Here is a 19875-nt window from a genome sequence, read left to right as displayed (position 1 = left end):
TATATTGTAACAATTCAAATTGTCATGACTTGACAGCTTTAAATACTGAATTTAAAGAGATACAGAGCACTGTGTAGTCATATTTATTCTTGATGTTCAAGTGCTTTTAATACAGAACTGCAAACTGAATAATGAACAAAAAGCTGAATAGTTAAAATAGAACTAAAAAGGCTTTCATTAAGGAAGGAATTGCTTTTACAAAAATGTTTCACGAACTGTGTACAAGACCAGTAACTCAGCCAGCATTTATTTTCAGTTTATCAGCATGTTTTCTGCTAGCTGAAAGTTACTGACTTACGATTTTATTGAATATACTAAAGTTTGTGGGTTTTTTTTTTTTTTTTGTAGCATTAATGCTTCACAGTGAAGAAAAAGGATAAGCTCGTTATTTATAAATGAATATAGAGCAAAAGCTCAAGATAATGGTTGGGATTTGTGTTCTGTGCTACAATTTGATATTTAAGCAATAATTGATTCTGATATCTTTTTAAATATTATCTTTTTCTTGTTATATATGCTTATATATGTTCTCTAATACATCTTTGTTAAGTTGGGTGCTTTGCATCTACTTACGATCATCCTCTGAGATACTTAGTTTTGTCAAATAAAGTTCTTTGTTCTCTTGATTTCTAACAATTATGATGTTCATTCTTATACCCTTAAAGAAAAAAACTGCTGTTATTATATTGTATTTGTATTAAAAATACACCAGTGCTACACAAGATTTTTTTTCTTTCTGCATTAAGGGTGATACTTGTTATACTTGATATCTCAAAAGGAAAAAAAAAATGTTTTTGGGTAGTCAATAATAGTTGTGGAAGTAATTTCAATCTGTCTGTGTACTGATTTTAAGAAATATGCATAGAAATTACTTTGTAGCCTCCTCACAATGTTAAGTGGCAAAACCCCCCCCATTTCTTATTACCACTGTATTGTACCTCAGCCTGTGATAGGGTATAAAATGAGACTGTCAAGTACCTCTACTTCCAGTGTAAGCTGGTTCTGCTAGTTCTAGATAAATCACTGGGTTTCAATATAGTTAATGATAAAGTAACCTGTCTTTGAAAATTGAAAAGCAGTTAATACAGGTACAGAACTTGGATTTACTTATTCTCTTTAGATCAACTGTTTAGGCTCAAAGAAGTATGCTCTTTGTCTTAAATATTTATCTACTATTTTTTTTAATAGAGTTTACATGCAGCTTTTTATTACCTAACAAGTGCCCCTTCAGAAATTCTGTAATACTAGGCAACTCTTTTTGGTCAATGAGAATAGAATATTTTTCAAAGACTATGAATAGTACTCTTTACTGAATCTAGTGTTGTATGAAGAAAATGAGCTGAATGAAAATTGGTTAATTTAAACTTAAGGTGCAAAAAACGTCTATTCAATTAGATGTCCTGTTTGGCAAGTTTGCCCCTTAGCAGCCAAGTGAATTTTCTTGTTTATTTTGATTCCTTAGTATCCCCTTTCTGCTTTGGCTTATATCTCTTTTCTATGTCCTCCTTACTTCTTGAACATTAGTAGCATCACACAGTACATTGTACATTGTAAGCTGGGTTATTACATACATTTTACCAGTCTTTTGTACAGTGTAGTGCAGGAAATGTTCTCTTCTGTATCACTTCTGACAAAAGCAGTTGTTTGCAGGCTTGAATTCAGAGTCTATCTGGTGGTGGTGTTTGTTGTTGTTGTTGTTTTCTTTTTTTTCCAACAGAGCACTGCATCATACAGCAGAAAAGATAGCATGCTAAAACAAGTAAATGAAACATGAGCTAAGTACATTTACTGTTTCAGTTTTTCTCCTCCCTACCGTTTTGTTTTGTTTTGTTTTTCCTGCTGTATCTTTCCAGTGCAATAAAACAATTTCTGGGCTCAAGCTAGTGCCCACAAATCATCAGTGTAGAGACAAAAGAGCACTTCATTTCCTAACTAGATTCTATTCAGCAACAAAATCAAAGAACACAGGTGTTTTTTTTTTTTTTTTTCTTCCCCAGTATGTATTTGTGCAAATCTGTCATTGTATGCAATGGTACAGAGTTTCAGTGATATGAATTGAGGCTGGTCACATTTTCAAAAAAAGGTATCTTTAGTGAAAGTAGCCCATCCAAAATTATCTTCATTGTATCTTCAGTCCTTGTCACATGTTACATAAGCATTAAATTTTAGGGATCACACCTAAGTATCTGTGTCCTTCAACTCCTGATTGTCCAAAAATGATATGGAAACAGCTGAAAGATCATGATACGCCCATACATGTGAGTTTTATTGGTCTTTGTACTTCTATTTCTAATTTTAAAAGAAAGAAAATCCTACCAAAAAGTCCCACAATCCTTTAAGTGAGCAGCTTATCTTCTTGTTTTTCAGGGGTTTGTTGGCACTCTGTGTCCTTTTCCTGTTTGCTTTTGTCTGAACTGCAGTTATGTTAGATCATTACAGCAGAAATATTTAAAATCAAACAATTATAGTGTAACTTTACCAATATGTTGTATTTCCTTACAATGTTTATGTAAATATTTCTATCACATTTCAATTCATTATCTTCCATAGAGTAATATCTGATGACTGAACTATGTACTTCAATATTTTCTCTCTATAATATTAGCCAGTTTGGGTAGGAATGCTGTGTACTTTTATTATAGTGTTTCCATTTAGTGAACTGTTCTGAGAAACAAGCCTGGGCAAAATACCAACCTAACAGGGCCACACTGCTTCTGTTACTTGAACTAACGTGAGCTACTTGTTCATTTATGTGAATGGTGTACCTTATCATCTCTTTTATTCTCAGCTCAGAAATAATAATTAAAAATTTTGTTTGTCTACTGCAGTAAAAAGAAGAGATATATTGAAGATTTTGCAAAACCTAAAACTGAACAGGATCAAGCTTTTTCCTTGCTAATCCCCTGCAGAAGTATAATTTTTGTGGCTTTTTTTATTGTATACCTTTGCAATATTTCTTCTAAACAGTTGATTTTTATATGCTGTATGTGAAAGAAGACTAAGGACAGAAAGAAAGGACTTTTTTTGAAGAAGGAATAAAGAAGTTATATTCTTATACTTGCCTTTTTTTTCTGAAATTTTGTGAATCCAGTCAAGAGGACTTGGGTCATTTAAGTATTTGTGGTTAACACACTGAAAGTTCAGATCTGTTTATGCAGGTAAATACTGCCTGAATAAAAAATGATTTTCAGAATCATACATTTTCCATGCTTATAATATACAGCTTTCAAAGAAGGTCCCACACTGTAATCATGCAAACAGTAATTTAAAAGGTTCGTCAAATCCCAATTAAAATATTTGAAAATCAGCTGGGTTAATGTTTCATTGAATTAATTTTGTTTAAAGTAACTGAATTAAAACAGTATCTTCAAGATGTGGATAGCTCTAATTTTGAATGAGTGGTAAGAGATGCACCTATTTAGCCTATTAAAGTAATTTAAAACTAAATAATATGTTACCTCCATGTAGGTATTTAATTATTCACTGTTTTTCATGTATGTCCCTTCTAATGGCATGCAATCAGGTTGTCTTTTCTGGCTTTTCTGTAGGTCAGAAAAAGGGTGATATTTTAATAATAGTTTCTAATGTCTCTTACCCAAATAAATACGGTGTTGTCATTATGGTTTAACTAATTACTTGTCTAATGGAAAGTACATTCAGGTTTCAGTTATCTGAAAATGGTGAGATAAGTCAGGATTTACAAAAACACATCATGCACAAAGTAACTATATGCAAGTCTATTAGCACATGCCTGCTGAGGAGTGAAGAGCAATGTCTTAGCTGACCAAGTGATGTTAAAGCATCTCACTGCGATGCTTTTGCAAGTCAGCCTCCATAAGCATTAATCTTAATACATCAGTTTTCTCTGTATTCCTATGGAAGACTAGGATACACTGAATAAATTTTTTTCCGTCTCTTTTAAAGCATACTATGTCTGATGCATAGACAACAAGGAATCCATAATAACTAAATATGATACTATAGTGACAAACGTAGGCACTAGGTTGAGGTTTCAGTCCTCCTGTAAAAACTGTTCTCACATTCGATAATTGTATCTGTTCTCTGTTACAAATCAGATACTATCTTAGTGTATCTGAAAGCATCTTAAAGTAGTTTTCTGAGCACTTATTGTAGATAAGTTAATATTAGTGTGTTTTTGAATGGGTAAACTGAAGTTTGTAGAAATTGGTTGATTTTGTTCTTTTTATTGCTTTTTTTAATGCTGTATAGTAAATTTAGCAATAGCTTATTATTTGAACTGCTGACGTGCTAGAAGGTAGACTCTCATGTCTTGCAGTGGAACTCTGTTGACACAGGACTTACAGCACGTTCTAATTTGGGATTTGTAAGACACCTAGGGCTGGTATTATGGAGCCCTACCTCTCCCTCACTTCATTCCTGCTCTTCACTAAAGAGCTGAAAAAGCTGACAAGCTGTTGTCATCGTTTTCCTTTGTGATACATTGCAGTGTCTTGTTATGAAGTAGTTGGTTGTATCTTGGGGCTCTCAACCGTGAAGATTTGATGTAGGATTCAACAATGTGTCAACATTTATCACTCCTGTAATATTTCTTCCTCCCACTTGTACTGCTTTAACGCAATTCCTTAGCCACAAATCTAAGCCAAAACAACATAGACTAGATGTAAATATTCTTAATTGTAGAAATAAAAGATGCAATATGATTTTATTTAAACATTTATTTAAAAATACTTTGGGATGTGTTTTGATATCTGGAATACCTTGATAAAATTGTAAGCAGAATAATTCAATGTTTGCAGTACCAATGCCTGGGAACTAACAGACTTTCAGAATGCATGTGGTTTGCAACGTCATTAACAAGATTAATTGTCAGGCCAGTAATTGATTTCTACTTATACTACTGGGACTGAGCTGTTCCTATTATCACCAAAATCACCTCTCTCCAGGCAATCTGAGCAGTAATGTGCTATAGTAAAGCTGAAACAAATCTCTACTCTTGATAATGCTTCATTTTAAGACAATGACTGACTTTCTTAAGTCTCAGTAGAAAGCCATAATGCTTTTATCTGTTCTTACTGTAAATAATCTGGGATGACTGTTTTAAGCAGTCTTGCTTAGTGTACCGACTAATTATCATTGCTTTTAAAGAAGTATCTTCATTTGTGCAATATAATTGTCTTGAACATTCTAGGTAGTTGATGTATTTAAAATTTGTGTATTTCAGTAAAGTGGGTTTTACTGTAGGTGCTATTGTTTTCACTACATACTTCATTTCTATAATTCTTGCGTCACAACTACTAGCATTAAAATATACATACCTGCAATCAAAGTATTTACAGCTCTTTACTGATGATCAGGCTCCCCATGCCTGCCAGGACCCTGAGCCTCTAGGTGTGGGTGAGAGGAGTGGATTCTGTCCCACTGTAGCAGTGGAACATGTCCAGTACCTCCTCGTGAAACCGAATGTGTATAAGTCCATGGAGCCAGATGACATGCATTCAAGGGTTCTGAGAGAGATGGCTGATGTGGTTGCTGAGTACCTCTCCTTTCAGGGAAGGTTGAGGGCTTGTTTAGCTTGGAGAAGACACCAAGGAGGCTTCATTGTGGCCTTCCAATATTTGAAGGAAGAATATAAGCAGAAGGGGGAATGACTGCATGGGTTGATACTGATAGGACAATGGGGAATGGTTTTAAACTAAGGGGAGATTTAGGTTAGATTTTAGGAGGAAGTTTTTCACTCAGAGGGTGGTAATGCACTGAAACATGTTGCCCAAGATGGTTGTGGATGCCCCATCCCTGGAGGCATTCAAGGCCAGGCTGAATATGGCTTTGGGCAGCCTGGTCTAGTGGTTGGTGACCCTGCATATAGCAGGGGGGGTTGAACTAGATGATCATTGTGGTCCTTTTCAACCCAGGCCATTTTATGATAAGTGGGGGCTGCCTGTTGCAGTGAGCTTGCTGAGTTGATCCTGCAGCCTAGAGGTGCATGCAACACAGGCTTAAGGGCCAAGCTGCATGTAGCATGGGGTAACTGCTGTGTGGGTTGCTAACTCCAGGACTGTGTACGATGGTCAAGATCACTATAGCTTAATGCAGATTAAAGGAAATAAATGCATCTTTTGAATTGCTCATAATATATTTGAGCTTTTCTCCTAAGAAAATGGTATTGGTTTCATTTGTAAGACTTGTCTATGTGTTCCTGTATACCTGCTTTACTTCATTCTGCAAACTGCCAGCACCACTCAAAACGTGTGTATTGCTTTGAGAAGCTGCTGCTACTTCTCCTGTAGCAGATACACTATCTTGTACAGAATACAGGATCCTGTACAAGTTTCTGTTTATTCCTTGGAGTTAGGAGCAGGGCTTATGCAAAACTCTCTGAAGATGCTTCAGACATGTTTTATGGGAACTGCTGAATCATGGCCTCAACCTCTGATTGATCACCTGAGGCAAGCAATGAGTCAGTCACAGGAACACAGGTGAAGGCAATTCACCCCTCCTAGACCCATTTAAGAGCTGACTACTAGTAGGAAAGGATCTCTTCTGGAGATCCCTCCTCTGGAGTTTTGCAGTAAGCCCAGAATGCCGGTAAGCACTCTATCCATTCTCTTTTTGTTATTATAACCTTCTTAGCTAAACTCTCTTGTTTATTTCATAATTATAACATCTTTATATTCATTGATTATACACATGTATATACGGCAAAAGTTTTTTGCTATAACGGTGTTGAGGCCCTGGAACAGGTTCTCTAGACCAACAGGTCTAGAGAAGTGTTGGATGCCCTGTCCTTGGAGACATTCAAGGTCAGGCTAGATGGGGCTCTGAGCAACCTGATTGAGCTGTAGGTGTCCCTCTCTGTTGATGGCAGGGGTGTGGGACTATACGACCTTTAAGGGTCCATTCCCGCTCAAACAATTCTATGATTCTGTGCTCAAGAGAAGTTTAAAAATTGTGAAGCAAATTTCATGATACAAATAAAAAATCATGTTGTTATTTATGAAAGGTAGCAAGTAGTGCTGAATGAAAGTAGAAGGATTTTTGTAATGCAGATTCATACGCAAGCATGCATCCATATTTTATTTTTTTATAGACAATTATACTTCCTTGTAGATTTAACTGTCAGCATTTTCCATTTTGCATCATTACCTAACGTTACATAAGAATTTTAAAAGGCTTGAAATGCCTATTCTGCTATGGAAGCTTCATTCTCTGGCCAGAAATACTTCCCGTGATGCTGTAGAAAATTCACGTTTCTCTAGCCGGGTGTTGTTTTTCTGTGGACTTGTCCCTTAGAAGTAGTAGAACTTTGAATTTTGGCTAAAATTAGTAAATGTGCTGACATGAAGATGCATTCAGTGCTTGGTAAACAAGTTTGAAACAATGTTTTAGGTAAGATGAAGAAGGTAGCGTAGTTTGAAATTGTTTTGTTTTCCTATTAGAAAATCGACATTTAACAAACTGCTTAATAGGTCAAAATACCCTTCAAGCAAGGAACTGAAGTTAATTCTGTTCTCGTTAAATGGATAGTCCAGGATTTTAAGTAATTTTCTAATTACTTCTTATCACACAATGCATACTATAAGGAATATATGTGTGTATGTAAGATAACTGCACTTCCAGGAAAATAAAGACAAATATGGTAACTGCTGCCAATCTTTAAAATTACTTAGTCTTGTAAGTTCAGCAGTTAACTCTTAAAAATTGTGGGTTTTTTTTAATTGACAGAGTTCCCTTTTCAGTGGAATGGTGTAGATATTAAAATAAACAAGAAATTAGTAATGGAAAACTTTTTAAAAATGTTTTCTTTCAATTATGTGTAACTATTTTCATTAGGAATTTTTAAAAAAATAACTAGAGCTAAATATTTCATTCCATTTGATTTGTTGTCAGAGTTTGAATTTTGTGCATACCACAGCATTGTTCCCATGCTTAAGCTGCATAATTCCTATGGAAGCCAGCTGAGTTCTCAGTCACCAAAGCTTTATTCATGTTAGAGATTGTGAGCCTGTCAAGCAAGAGTATAGAATCACTTGTGCTCACACAGAGAAGTGTCCCTGTATTTGTACTTATCGGTGACTGACTTTTCTCCTTACATATCCTCTCCTTCAGAGACTTCCAGTAATATTGTGTCAGAATCAAAGGGGTTGAGAGAGTAACAGGAGTCCTTGTGCTTTTTGTTCTTTTTGCTTGCGTCTCGCCTCATCTGGTATATCTGCTTAGGTGCTAGAACAGTGAAAATGCTGGGCATAACCACTGGCTTCCAGTAGGTTTTTTTATTAGAGAAGTTTCCATTAAAAGCTGTTTTTGGGCATAAGCAAAGTAAGCAGCTGCGAAAGGTATGAGTCTGCTAGGAGAGTGTGTATTACTTGGGTTGTAACCTGTGCAGGAGCGTTGCCTTAGGGCAGAGTGGTTGGAAAGTTATCTGGCAGAGAAGGACCTATGGTTTCTGATTGGCAGCTGTCTGAACAAGAGCTAGCAGTGTGCCCAGGTGGCAAACAAGGCCAATAACAGCCTGACCTGCATCAGAAATAGTGTGACCAGGGGGAGTGTGGAACTGGTTGTATCCTCGTATGCAGCGCTGGTGAGACCACCTTGAATATTGTGTTTAGTTTTTAGACGCCTCTCACGACGGGGATATTGAATTGCCTGACTGTGTGCAGAGAACCGAATGAAGTGCATGAAGGGAGTAGAAGACAAGAGTTATGAGGAGTGACTGAGTGAATGTGGATTCTTTAGTCTGGAGACGCAGAGTCTGAGGGAGATATCATCATTCTCTAGAACTATCTGAAAGGAGTTTACGGTCAGGAGGATGTCAGTCTCTTTTCTCAGATGACAAGTGGTAGAAAACAGCCTCATGTTGCATTTCAAGAGATTTATATTTGAAGTCGTGATGAATTTCTACATAGAGAGTGGGCAGTCAAGCATTGATGTGAGCTTCAAAGGGAAGTGATGGAGTAGGTAACATAGCTTAGTGATAAGACTCAGTAAAGTCAAGTTGATGGCTGGACTTGATCTTGAAGGTCTTCTCCAACCTAGATAGTTCTGTGATCTGTGAGAGTTGGAGGAGTGTGTGCAGCATGCAGCCCCCTCTTCTTGCTGCTTTGCTTACACTGAAGCAGGAGTGTTAGAGAGCACAAAATGATAGTTGCTAGCAGACTTGTCAGTAGTTCTTCTCCGACACTAATTTTAAGCTGTTCTAAGAAGACCACACAATAATCTATTTTAAAGTGCACAGAAAGTGGTAATTCCATAGTGTATTGTTTTGCCTTCTTGCAATTTGTTGTTCAGAGCTTTCTTAATTAATTCTGTTGTCACATCAGCAATCCTTAATTATTACAGAGGATATAATTGTAAATTACGCATATAAAAAACCCAAACAAACCAGACACCAGCATCATCACTAATGAATAGCTCCAGTTGTGCAGTCAGCAAGTAAAAATATTTTGAGTACTAATGAGACAGATTTTGGTATCTTCAAAGCCTGTAGTTAAAAATTCCATTGCCTTCATGAGGCTAGGGATTTGATCCATTTAATTTTATATCTGACATAAATATAAGTTAAAGCAAATAGAATAGGCTAGTTGTATATCTAAGCTTTCTATAAAAATAAAACTTATAGTAATGGGAAGCTCATGTTACTGTTGTGCCCAAACATCAGGCAGCAATCTCTGGTCTGCTCTGTGCAGAGTGTAACAGTTACTGTGTGCTAACTACGTGGGTTACTTGCTGGCATGATGATCCATCTGTTTGGCAGGAAGCAAGAGCTGTGAAGCTTTACTATTTTTCTGTTGAAAGACTTTTAAATGTGTGGAAGCAGCCTGCGAGTACTTGGCTGAGTAATGGGTCCTTTTATGACAAGCTACACTTTGTACTTAGCTGTGCAAATAGATTTCTTTTGATTTCTGATGTTTGAGAGTGGAAAATATTCTCCTGCTTGATAAATCAAACTTTGTTTCCAAAATAAGCATTTAAATAATTGACTAAACACATTTGCTCACTGAAGGGATAGTTTCATGAGAAGAGGATTAAAATTCTTGGAAAATCAACAGGGCAACTACAAGTGTCAGGTGATTATATAGCCTTATGTAAGTGCAGTGTTTGGTGTCTAGCCAAGTATTTCTAAAACTTACAGGGCAACTTCTGTTCATATTCAGGCCGGCATAAATCTGAAAGCACTTAAAAAAAAAAAAAAAAAAAATAAAAATCAGAGCGTGTTTGCATTGATGTTAGATCTTATTTTGGAAAAGAATATAACATATTTGTTGCAAGAAATGTCTTTACTACAGGAATTTTCTACATGCGACTTACAAGGAATTAATTTTATTCCCACCTTTCCTGTTGATCTCCTTTACTGTATGGTTCAAGCCATCCTTATGGCTTGATTTCTGTCTTAATCATAGCAAATATATTGTGGTTGTCTGATGTTCGTTCAGTACAATGTTGGTGGGTGGTTAGTTGGTACATCATATATTTGTTTTATAGCCTGGAGATGTAGCATCATAAAATAATTTTGTTAGTATTTTTTTTTTTTCTTGGAAGAAACTTGTTGAAACTGTGAGAAAATCTTTGTAAATTTTTTTATGATAGAATTTTTCTTCAGAGCCACTTTTGAAGTGAATCATCTTAAATAGAGCACTTATTTCTATGGTTCAGTAGGCTTTTAAACATGTAATAATCTTTCAAATACTGTTTTTTTTTTTTTTGTTTTGTTTTTTGTTTTGTTTTTTTTTTCCAGGATAGTATCTCAAATAAAGTATTTTCTTGCACATCTACTCTCTTTATCTCTTGCTTAGTTTTTCTGCGGTTCATATCATGCTGTTTCTACATTAAAGATGTTTCAAACCTGAAAACTTGGTGAGAGACATAATATTGTTGAATAATTCTCTTTGACTCATGGAAATCTTTACATATTTAGAATTGGAAAAGCAAGGTCTTACTTCAAGCAATGTTCTATTAATGTGCTGAAGATGCCTGGCTAGATCTGGTGAACACTAATCAGGTAGAATTTGTGACTCTGTTAATCAATCAGTCTTAGAAAAATTTTCCTGATCGCATATTGAACATATCCAAAGCAAGATAGTAGATATAGTGAGTTCAACAATTGTTTTCAGGATTATTTTTCTTTTAAATGAGATTTATGATCTGATGTACAAACAGAAGCATAAAATGTTTCCAGATGACAATAAAATGGAAGATGTCACAGATCTCAGGAAAGGTCAGAATTTGCAAGAATGCATTAGGAAATGTTAGCCTTTACTCAAAGCAGGAATTTGGACATCAGAAAAGTACTGGAATGCCAACTAGGCTTTGTTCATTGTCCCCACTGGGCTTTTAGCACTCTAGTTGCCTACCGCAGTACAAGATGAATCATGAAAAACAAACAGACAATTCTACTTGAGGGAAAAATATAGAATATGAACCCTTGCTGAGATAATCCAAATGCCATGTGTATGTTTTTTCTGATGAATGGCTTTATCATATGTTTTTGTGCTAAATGAGTAAACTGCTTTCTCATGTCTACCCCTGTCTACTCCAGCACATTATTTTGCAAACAACTAAGCACAGATTGCAGGATGATCTTTGCAATGTGAATTCATTGCCTCGTCCAACAGTTACATATAGGAGAATGTTATGCAAGAGCATTTCAGAGAAGTATTGAGAGATAACAAAGGGAAGAATTAAGATATTGAGGTATACCTAGTGTTTTATGGGAACCTTTTCATCTAACCTACTTTCAGTAAGAAATATTTATTTGTTTATAGCTCTTAAGTAATATGTATATTCTGTTCTTCTATTAAGAACTTCTTAGTCTATGCATAATCTCTATGAAATGTAAGTATACTTTATCATAATAAAGAAGTAATCATAACTAAGTTATTTTTCAAAGATTTTCATATTACCAAGGCCTAGAGATACATATTCTCAAAAAGCATCACCATTTCAGATGTAGTAACTCACATTTTTCCTCACTGAGTGATGTTTCTTTCTGCTTTAAAAAAGGAGGGGGGGGGAAAAAAAAGCCTATTCATGATTTTCCCTGCGGGCTGTAGAAAACTATAACCCAATCTTTGGATGCCTAAAGCCTCACTGCAAATCCAGTTTCTGTACTTCGTGCTTATGCCCTGAGAGAAGCTCTGTGGGAAGAAAATAATCACAGGAAAACTTCAGCTTTTCATGTACACTAAATGAAAGTTGTTTAAAGCAACAGAAAATAAATACAGCTAGAGTTCACATCACGAGCACATGATGGAAACAAAATGATGTATTTGGTAACAGTTCTTCCTGATCTTAGTGATGTTAGGTGTTTCTTGCTTCTCCTGCACAGCCCTTTTTAGCACTATTGCTTGCAAAAACAGAAGATATCAAATGATATTAGCTCATTTTCTCTTCATAACGCTATTAAGCAGAATACTGAAAAATTCTGCCTCTACAAAGCAATAGAAGTAAGATTTACTGTGCAGAATACCTATGTTTCAAAATATTTGTTATATCACATAATACAATTGTATTGATACAAAGACCAGTAAAGACAAAAATTACTTCCCTTGACTTTCATATGTAAGTCTCTCTGTCTCAAAATATCCAAGCCACAGTTTTCAGTCTCTCAGTTCAACTCATGCATTATTTACTGTGAAGAATTCATTATACAGCTTTCAGCAATAGTGAAAAGGACTATGTGAAATTGCATTGGTGCAACCTGATTAAATTTTTGAAGATGCAGCTAGGACTTTCATAGAATGGTTTGGGTTAGAAGAGGCCTTCAAGATCATCTACTTCCGCCCTCCACTATAGGCAGGGATTCCTCCTGCTAGGGGTTTGATTATGCTTTGATTATGCTTATATCAGTATATACAGGAAACTGTTGACTAAAAGTTACACTTTTTATTATTCCTGTCTTGCAATTTTTTCTTGTATTTTTCATCTCAAAATATATTTAGTAAATAATTTATGAAGTACTGGATGTACTTTGCCCTGCTTTTGTGTGGACAAAGCTGGTCTGTGGCTGCAATACGTCTTGTTAGGGCAAGAAGAACAATGTCTAATTGATATTCTTGTGCAAATCTTTCAGAGGGAAAAACAAAATCTTTGAATGATATTTACCTCTTGACGTTGGAATTCATTAAAATTTACATAATTTGTCAGAATGAGCATCTTTCTCTCATGCTGCTTTCTGAAATATTATTTTAGTGGTAATATCTTAATTGTGATCAGAGTTTACATATTGAATTACTTATGTCACATTCTGCCACACATGCTAGCTTTAGTTAGATATATGACGAGCTATTTAACTGTGAAAAATAAATAAGCAATGAACAAGAACAAGATTACAAGTTGCAAATTTAAAATGTATGGAAATTTGAACAACTTAAAATGTAATCAGATTTATAACAAGTAGAGCTGACAGTATTTTAGCATTTCAGACTCGTAATGCAGTGATTTGTGTCTTGGGAAGAGGGAACTTTCTAAAAACATTTCCTGATACTATCTGCCAAACTGCGAAGTGATTTACTGAGTGTTTTCAAGGCTTGGTAATTGTACAGTTCTTCAATAACAATCCCTTTTTTTTATTATTATCTAGAATGAAATTACTATGGAAATTATTTCTCTTGGTATTTTCTCAGAATCAGTAATATTTTTTCTTTTCTAATGATGTCTGAATTCCATGAAGATTATTTAAATGTTTTTAATTTTTTTTGAAGGTCTGAAATCATTTCTGCTTCATTTCTTTATCTTTCACAAAGACCTTTATATTAGCAGTAGCAGTATACTTTTCTGTGTCATTCCTTGCCCTATTAGTGACGTCATTTGATCTGCCTTGCTTTTTCTTTCACATTGCCTAATTTTTAGGCAACTGGGATCAGTTTGTTCAAACTTGCCCTTATCCTGAAACGTATGTTTCTATTTCAAATCTGAAAAAATAATTGTGTACCTTTTTTTTTTTCCAACTATGTCAGGTGTTCTTTTAGAAGATAATACTTTCCAACAAACCTTACCTTATTTACCTCTCAAGTAATTTGCATTCACCAATCCTTGTGTGAAACATAAATGCGTCTGAAAAAGTAATGTGACTAAAAGATCTAGTTAAGAGTTGATTTGAATTCTCTGTTAAACTTAGAGGATGAGTGGGAGTTTATATCCAGTAGCTTTCTTCTATACAGTTATGAGAGACAAGTTTTAGTGAGGGGGGGAGGGGGGGGAAGTTCAAGACAACATAAGAGGCATCAGTAAGAATTTGTTGTTTTGGTTTGCTGTTAATTCTCCAAAATATCTACCGTGTTGTTGACAGAGTAGCTTTCAGAGAAGAACTGAATCTCAGTCATCATACTTACATAGGAATATATATTTTTAAATAAGGGATTTGTTGACTTTTTTTTTTCTTCAATCCTCTGATGGCCTCAGTTGCTCACACAACCTTTGTAACGTTTGATTAAGAAGCGCTACACGGAAGAAAGTCTACGTGTTAATGAAACTTAGCTTACTTGTAATAGAAATTTAAAATATGGCTGATGCTTCCCAAATCATGTTACTGGATTATGTTGCAGCACTGAGAAAGTTGACACACAACAGTAAAACAAAGCAGAACAAATATGTAAATAAGTATTCCCAAAACTCAGACTACAATTTATGATATATTAGCTTTGTTAAATTGTCAGAAAAGGGTGTTACTCCTTTTTCACATCACGAGCACAAGTCTGTATGTCACATGCCTCTGTAAATAAGTGTCTTTGCAGATGTTTTCTTTTTGTTGAAAATACTTTTGCTCCCCTCAGGCCATGCAACACTATTAAATGAAACTATGACTTTCTTTGCTTACTACAGAAAATGGTTAGAACACGGTGGCAGGCATTCCTCATAGCAGGCATAACTTTTTAGTATCAATTTTAAGAACTATCTAAAGATTATTTCAGGAGTCTAACACATGTATTTTATCTGATATAGCTTTTATTATCAATTTTAAGAACTTATTGTTTATTTCAATGCTATATCTTGTTAATCAAAAAGATTGGATAATTTCATTGGTAGTGATACATCAGGTAGTACCTTAAATACTGTTAATTCCATTGCCTGCTAAATGGTCTGCATCCCTTAGGATAATAACTATTTAATTCCTTGCCCAGCCTGTCTATACATCCTGTCTCTGCACCTCCTATGTCTTTAATTTTGCAGTTCAGATTTACAGTTCTTGCTAATTTGAAGTATTACATTGTTAACATTATCTCAGTCCATCTATTAAAGACTGTTCTTCAACAGGCAGAATAAATACAATCACAAAACTATTTTTCAGGATGATTTGTGAAGCTCAAAATGAAGGAAGAAAGGATGAATGAATGAAAATCAGGAGTTACTGTGCAGTATAGAAAAAGAAAAAGAAAAAAAACTTAAATAATGATAAATATTCCCACTTATAAATTCTCTCAGGTTAAAATATAAAAGTATTCCTATCTTTTATGGTGAAATATTGAGATCACTTGGAAACTTAACAATTATTAAAGAATAAAAATGGTTTTCATTTGGATGACCTGTTTAAACGTCATACCTGCTGAATTCTGAGTAGTAAAATTTTAGCTATATTTTATTAAGTAAAATGTTACAATTTAGCTCTGCTGATTGAATTTGTACCTGGAGTGTTAAATACTACAATCCTAAAATATCTTTGCTTTCCAGTCAAGGTTAAGCTGTACTGATGCTAGCTAAAGTTAAGCAGTTTTCATTTAAGTACAGCTATCTGGCCTCAGCATACAGTATAAATTACTTTGGACTCTTTCTGAATAAATGTTCTTTGGCATAGTTTCCATATTAGAACAGCATAGGGAAATTAGGCACAAAACCACAAGAGGTGATAGAGAGCTCTAAAGGATAGTTTTATGTTTTGTTAATGTCTGTGAAACCTTTTCTTACATGGTAGAATGGAAAAGATATAAGAAAATGTTGTAAAGTTGCAAAGGCTGTGCAGTGCCATAACAAGCTCTTACCAGCCACTCCTTTGCGCAGTGGCAAAGAATATAGATGCCTTTTGCAAAGAAATAACTGAAGGTGTTATGCCATCATACAGCATTCAACTCTGGTCTGCAGTCTTAGTTTGAACCAGCATGGGGAAAGGAAGGAATGTTAGGCATGTATTTAGTTGTGATAAGTTATTAGTGTTCATGCAACACTGACATCCTTCAGACACTTTGTAGGGCTGGAATGCAGTAGTTCTGCTGTGAGGAAGTTTATTTTGGATGAGCCTGTGCTAATGAGTGTGATTTTTCACCATTTTAATCATGCTACTACAGCATCTCCTGTAGTGAGCTGCATTACAACCTTACTGCCACATGCTGTGACTTGAAAACTTTTCACATGTGAATTTGCTTTCTGTATCTATAGTAACTAACAGCTGACATTTTCACTAAGTGCTGTGCATAGGTTGAAGGTACATGACTGTTATTATTGTCTTCTTTACAACTTATGCCAGAAGGCAGTAGTGTATAGTATCTAAATTAGCTTGCAATAAGACAGTACCTGATCTGAAGTGCTCCAGCTGTGGGAGCAGATATGCTCAAGAGGCTTAATTCACCCTGTCAGAAGTAAACTTCAGAATATCTAGAGATATCTTTGTGCATCACAGTTTAACCTTTTTTGGTCTGTGTACAGATAAACTAAAGTGGTTAAGTGGGCTGTCATGTCCCCAGCTCCTACCACTTCCCTGTGTGTTAGATATGCCTTTTAGTTGGCGATATAGCAGTGGCTGGGAGAATTCATATTCTCCTCAAAACTTGGCTTCTAATTAAAATACTCAACTTATAACAGGTGTCCTCCTCTGCTGAACTGCTTCTGTTCAACTCGCAAACATTATTTTGCACACTATGTATATAGCACTAAATGTAATGACAATGATATGTAAGTCACTCTGAAAGTAATGCCTCCTACTTATTTCTTTAGAAACTACAGTAAATACAAAAAGCACAATAACACTATTCTGTAGCTGAGAATTTGCTCTATCAAGAAGTATTTTTCAGTGTAGTCACCACTGTTTGCTATGCATTTTCACCAGCAACAAACAAGAGCCTGCATACTGTGCTCATAAAAATCTGCGTAGCTGTCCAGAACATGGCTTGTCTTTCATGTTGCTGTCACCACTGCTGAAATGCACCACCCACTGCCTCTCTGTGCTGACATCCACTGCTCAGTCCCTATAAATGTTCAGCAAGTGCTGATGAATGTCAGTGGGTGCCATTTTTTCTGCACAAAAGTACTCAGTGACACACCTTTGCTTCATACACACTTTCATGTCATTCACCTCTTTGTCAGACTGCCCCTCTGCTGCCATCTGCCACATGACGACAACAACATGAAATGGAATATTGGTAGAAAGGTTCATACTCTACTCCCTTGTCACCAACATCTACCTCTGATGTTGTAGGTCAGTGTAATAAAATAAGAGGGATTAGTTTTGGAGTAGCTGACACATATGGTGAAGAATTACTATAATGCAGAAGAATTACTCTATTATGACTGCATCTTGCCTATATTTGGAAGGCCAGAGGTTTTATGACTGCTAAATTCCCTGTAGAACAGAGTTTCTTAATGATAAATCTAAATAAATTGGTTTGAAAGGAAAAGCTGCAAATAAAGTATCAGAAAGCAAAGTGATGATATTTTATTTCAAGTAGCTACTTCAAAACTTGTTGATCTGTCAATGTCTGGCTTGTGCTACTGTACCTGTTCCCTTCCACCCAGCTGTGATGGCTTAGGGGCTGTTGCAGCTGTTCATTTCCTCTTGATTTTTGTCCAGCTCCTTTGGTTTGGGGCTAAAACATCAATGAGTAAAAACTGTGGGGAAATTACTGTTACCGTAATCAGTATTACTCTGATGATATCTTTATATCAGCCTTATCATGTGATAGTAATTATGAAGAAAATCTGTTTCTCATGTTTCCTGTCACCTTCTCTTAGGGCATAAGTTAGGTTTCATACAGTTTCTTTAGGCATGTGTTGAGAACTGTTGTAATGTAAAATATTTTGTTGCCTTGTAAATGGACAATTTTAGAAGAACTCTCATTCTGTTATTCTGAAGTCAAACTTAAATTAATTTTACATTGCTTTTTAAATGTAGTGGTTTTAAAACTGTGGTTGACAGCTTGATCTGACATTGGCACCCCAGAATGAATTAAATCTGAGTTTCAGGGCAGTATGTTCTATGTCACACTGAAAGTTAAAAACACAGCTCCAGACACTGGAAGTTCCTGCCAGACTACACAGTATGTATTAAATCATTCATCCTTTATCTTGATACTTTGCTGCAGTGGTGCTTTGCTGTGTTTTGCCCTGTGTTGAGATAGTTAACAAAGATTTGTCCTTGCAAGAGAAAGTAATTAGGTATTAGGCTGAACAGAGTCACTGAGGCACTGTAAAATAGGCAAACAAAGAAATGGGAGGGAAATCCACGGTTTTTTTTAATCCATTTATGTGATCTTCAGCTTTCCATCTCTACTTTTAAGGAGAGAGCACCTCATCACCCATGCACTCAATGTGCATACATGCAAGTTTTCCTATGCATATCACTTCAGAACTTTTGAAGTGTGAAGATTCATTCACATCTCTAAATATATTGTGAAATTCCTTTTGACTATTTGAAATTGGTCTCCACCAAAACATCCACAAGTAATGATGGTTAATTTTTGTTGTCGTTGTAAAATAGCAGATGAAAAATGATCAGGCAAGTACTGCAATATTTTTGCCGTAATTATTTCTTTTACCTGATAAATGATAAGTAGGGTTTGGGTTTATAGTACATTAGCTGCTTGGCTGCAAAACCCGCTTGTAGAGATAAGCCTTGGTTAGTTTGTTCCTCCTGCCTACAAAATTCCGTAGATGCTATTAACTATAGGGCAAGAGTTACATAAGGTATGACAGCTGGCTTTTTAGAAATTCATTCTTTAGATTTTGTACAGGTAACGTTTTGGAGTTAAGATATCGAGCATTTGTCTGTTTTTCAAACTTGCCAAAACTCAGAGCATAAAACTCACAATTCTCAAAGTCTTGATGACAAGGCATAAATGTAAAACGAAGCAGCAAGAAAACACAAATCTGCAAATTAACAGCTTCTACCTCCTCCCAAAGTTTAGCTGCATTCCTATTAGACCTGTGAAGCAAGCTGAAAGAATTTCCTTCCCCTAGGCACTAGGCAGCAGTTTCCAAGTCAGATTGCTCCACAATACCTGCAGAAACTTGGTGAAAACAGCAGATTGTATCTTGCCTGGGGATTGTAGCCTGCTGCCTGAAAGGATAGTGGTGACAGTCTGTTCCCTATTTAAAAATGTAGTAGTGCAGCATACAACTTACATAATCATCCACTATGTGGACTGTAATAGATTTCTACAAAACACATCCTTTTCATATAAGCAGGGATGTACCCCTAGGGTTTATCAAAAAAGTATCTGAAGAACAAATATTGCTCTTTGGCTCATCAATGTTGCTTTTTCATTTACCTTTCTATGTCAAATATACAAGTTGAAAAGCATATATTCTACAACTTATCTCCCTTGCACTTGTGATTGCACTGACTTGTGCTTGAAAAAAAAAAAAAATTTCTACTCTTCATAGAGTAGATGTTTTTTGCTAGGTAGGTGCGTTGCTGGCTGATGGTCAACTTTTTATCCACTCCAAGGGCCTTCTCTGCAGAGCTGCTTTCCAGCTGGTCAGCCCTCAATGTATTCCAGTACCTGGAGTTGTTCCTCTCCGAGTTCAGGGCTTCACATTCCCCGTATTTAAGGTCCACTGAAATGGCAACATAGTCATGTAGTGCACCAGCCACTCCTAGTATATCTGATCTTGCTCAGAAGTACTTCATCACATTGCCGAGTTCATTAATAAAGGTGTTAGTATTAGCAAGTGTCAATCTCTGAGTTACAC

At 35.7% G+C, this 19875-nt stretch overlaps 1 protein-coding gene across 18 annotated transcripts in view; it reads left to right on the top strand.

Annotated features, from left to right (window-relative positions):
- Nucleotides 1-19875, top strand: part of TRMT9B (tRNA methyltransferase 9B (putative)) — a 107781-nt gene that overhangs the window by 5226 nt on the left and 82680 nt on the right. For 5 of the 18 annotated variants that reach the window (XR_007376699.1, XR_007376698.1, XR_007376697.1 and 2 more), the window contains one exon: nucleotides 349-6044. The exons of 12 other annotated variants lie outside the window; for them this stretch is intronic. The gene's annotated coding sequence lies outside the window, so the exon portion shown is untranslated. Of the gene's footprint in view, nucleotides 1-348; nucleotides 6045-6283; nucleotides 6568-19875 lie in introns of those variants that run through there. One more of the 18 variants, XM_048943028.1, reaches the window with a different exon arrangement.

The sequence above is a fragment of the Lagopus muta genome, chromosome 4 (genome assembly GCF_023343835.1).
Source record: "Lagopus muta isolate bLagMut1 chromosome 4, bLagMut1 primary, whole genome shotgun sequence".
Classification (NCBI taxonomy): Eukaryota; Metazoa; Chordata; class Aves; order Galliformes; family Phasianidae; genus Lagopus; species Lagopus muta.
The sequence above is the reverse complement of the archived record's forward strand: the minus strand, read 5'-3'. Positions and strand labels throughout refer to the sequence as shown.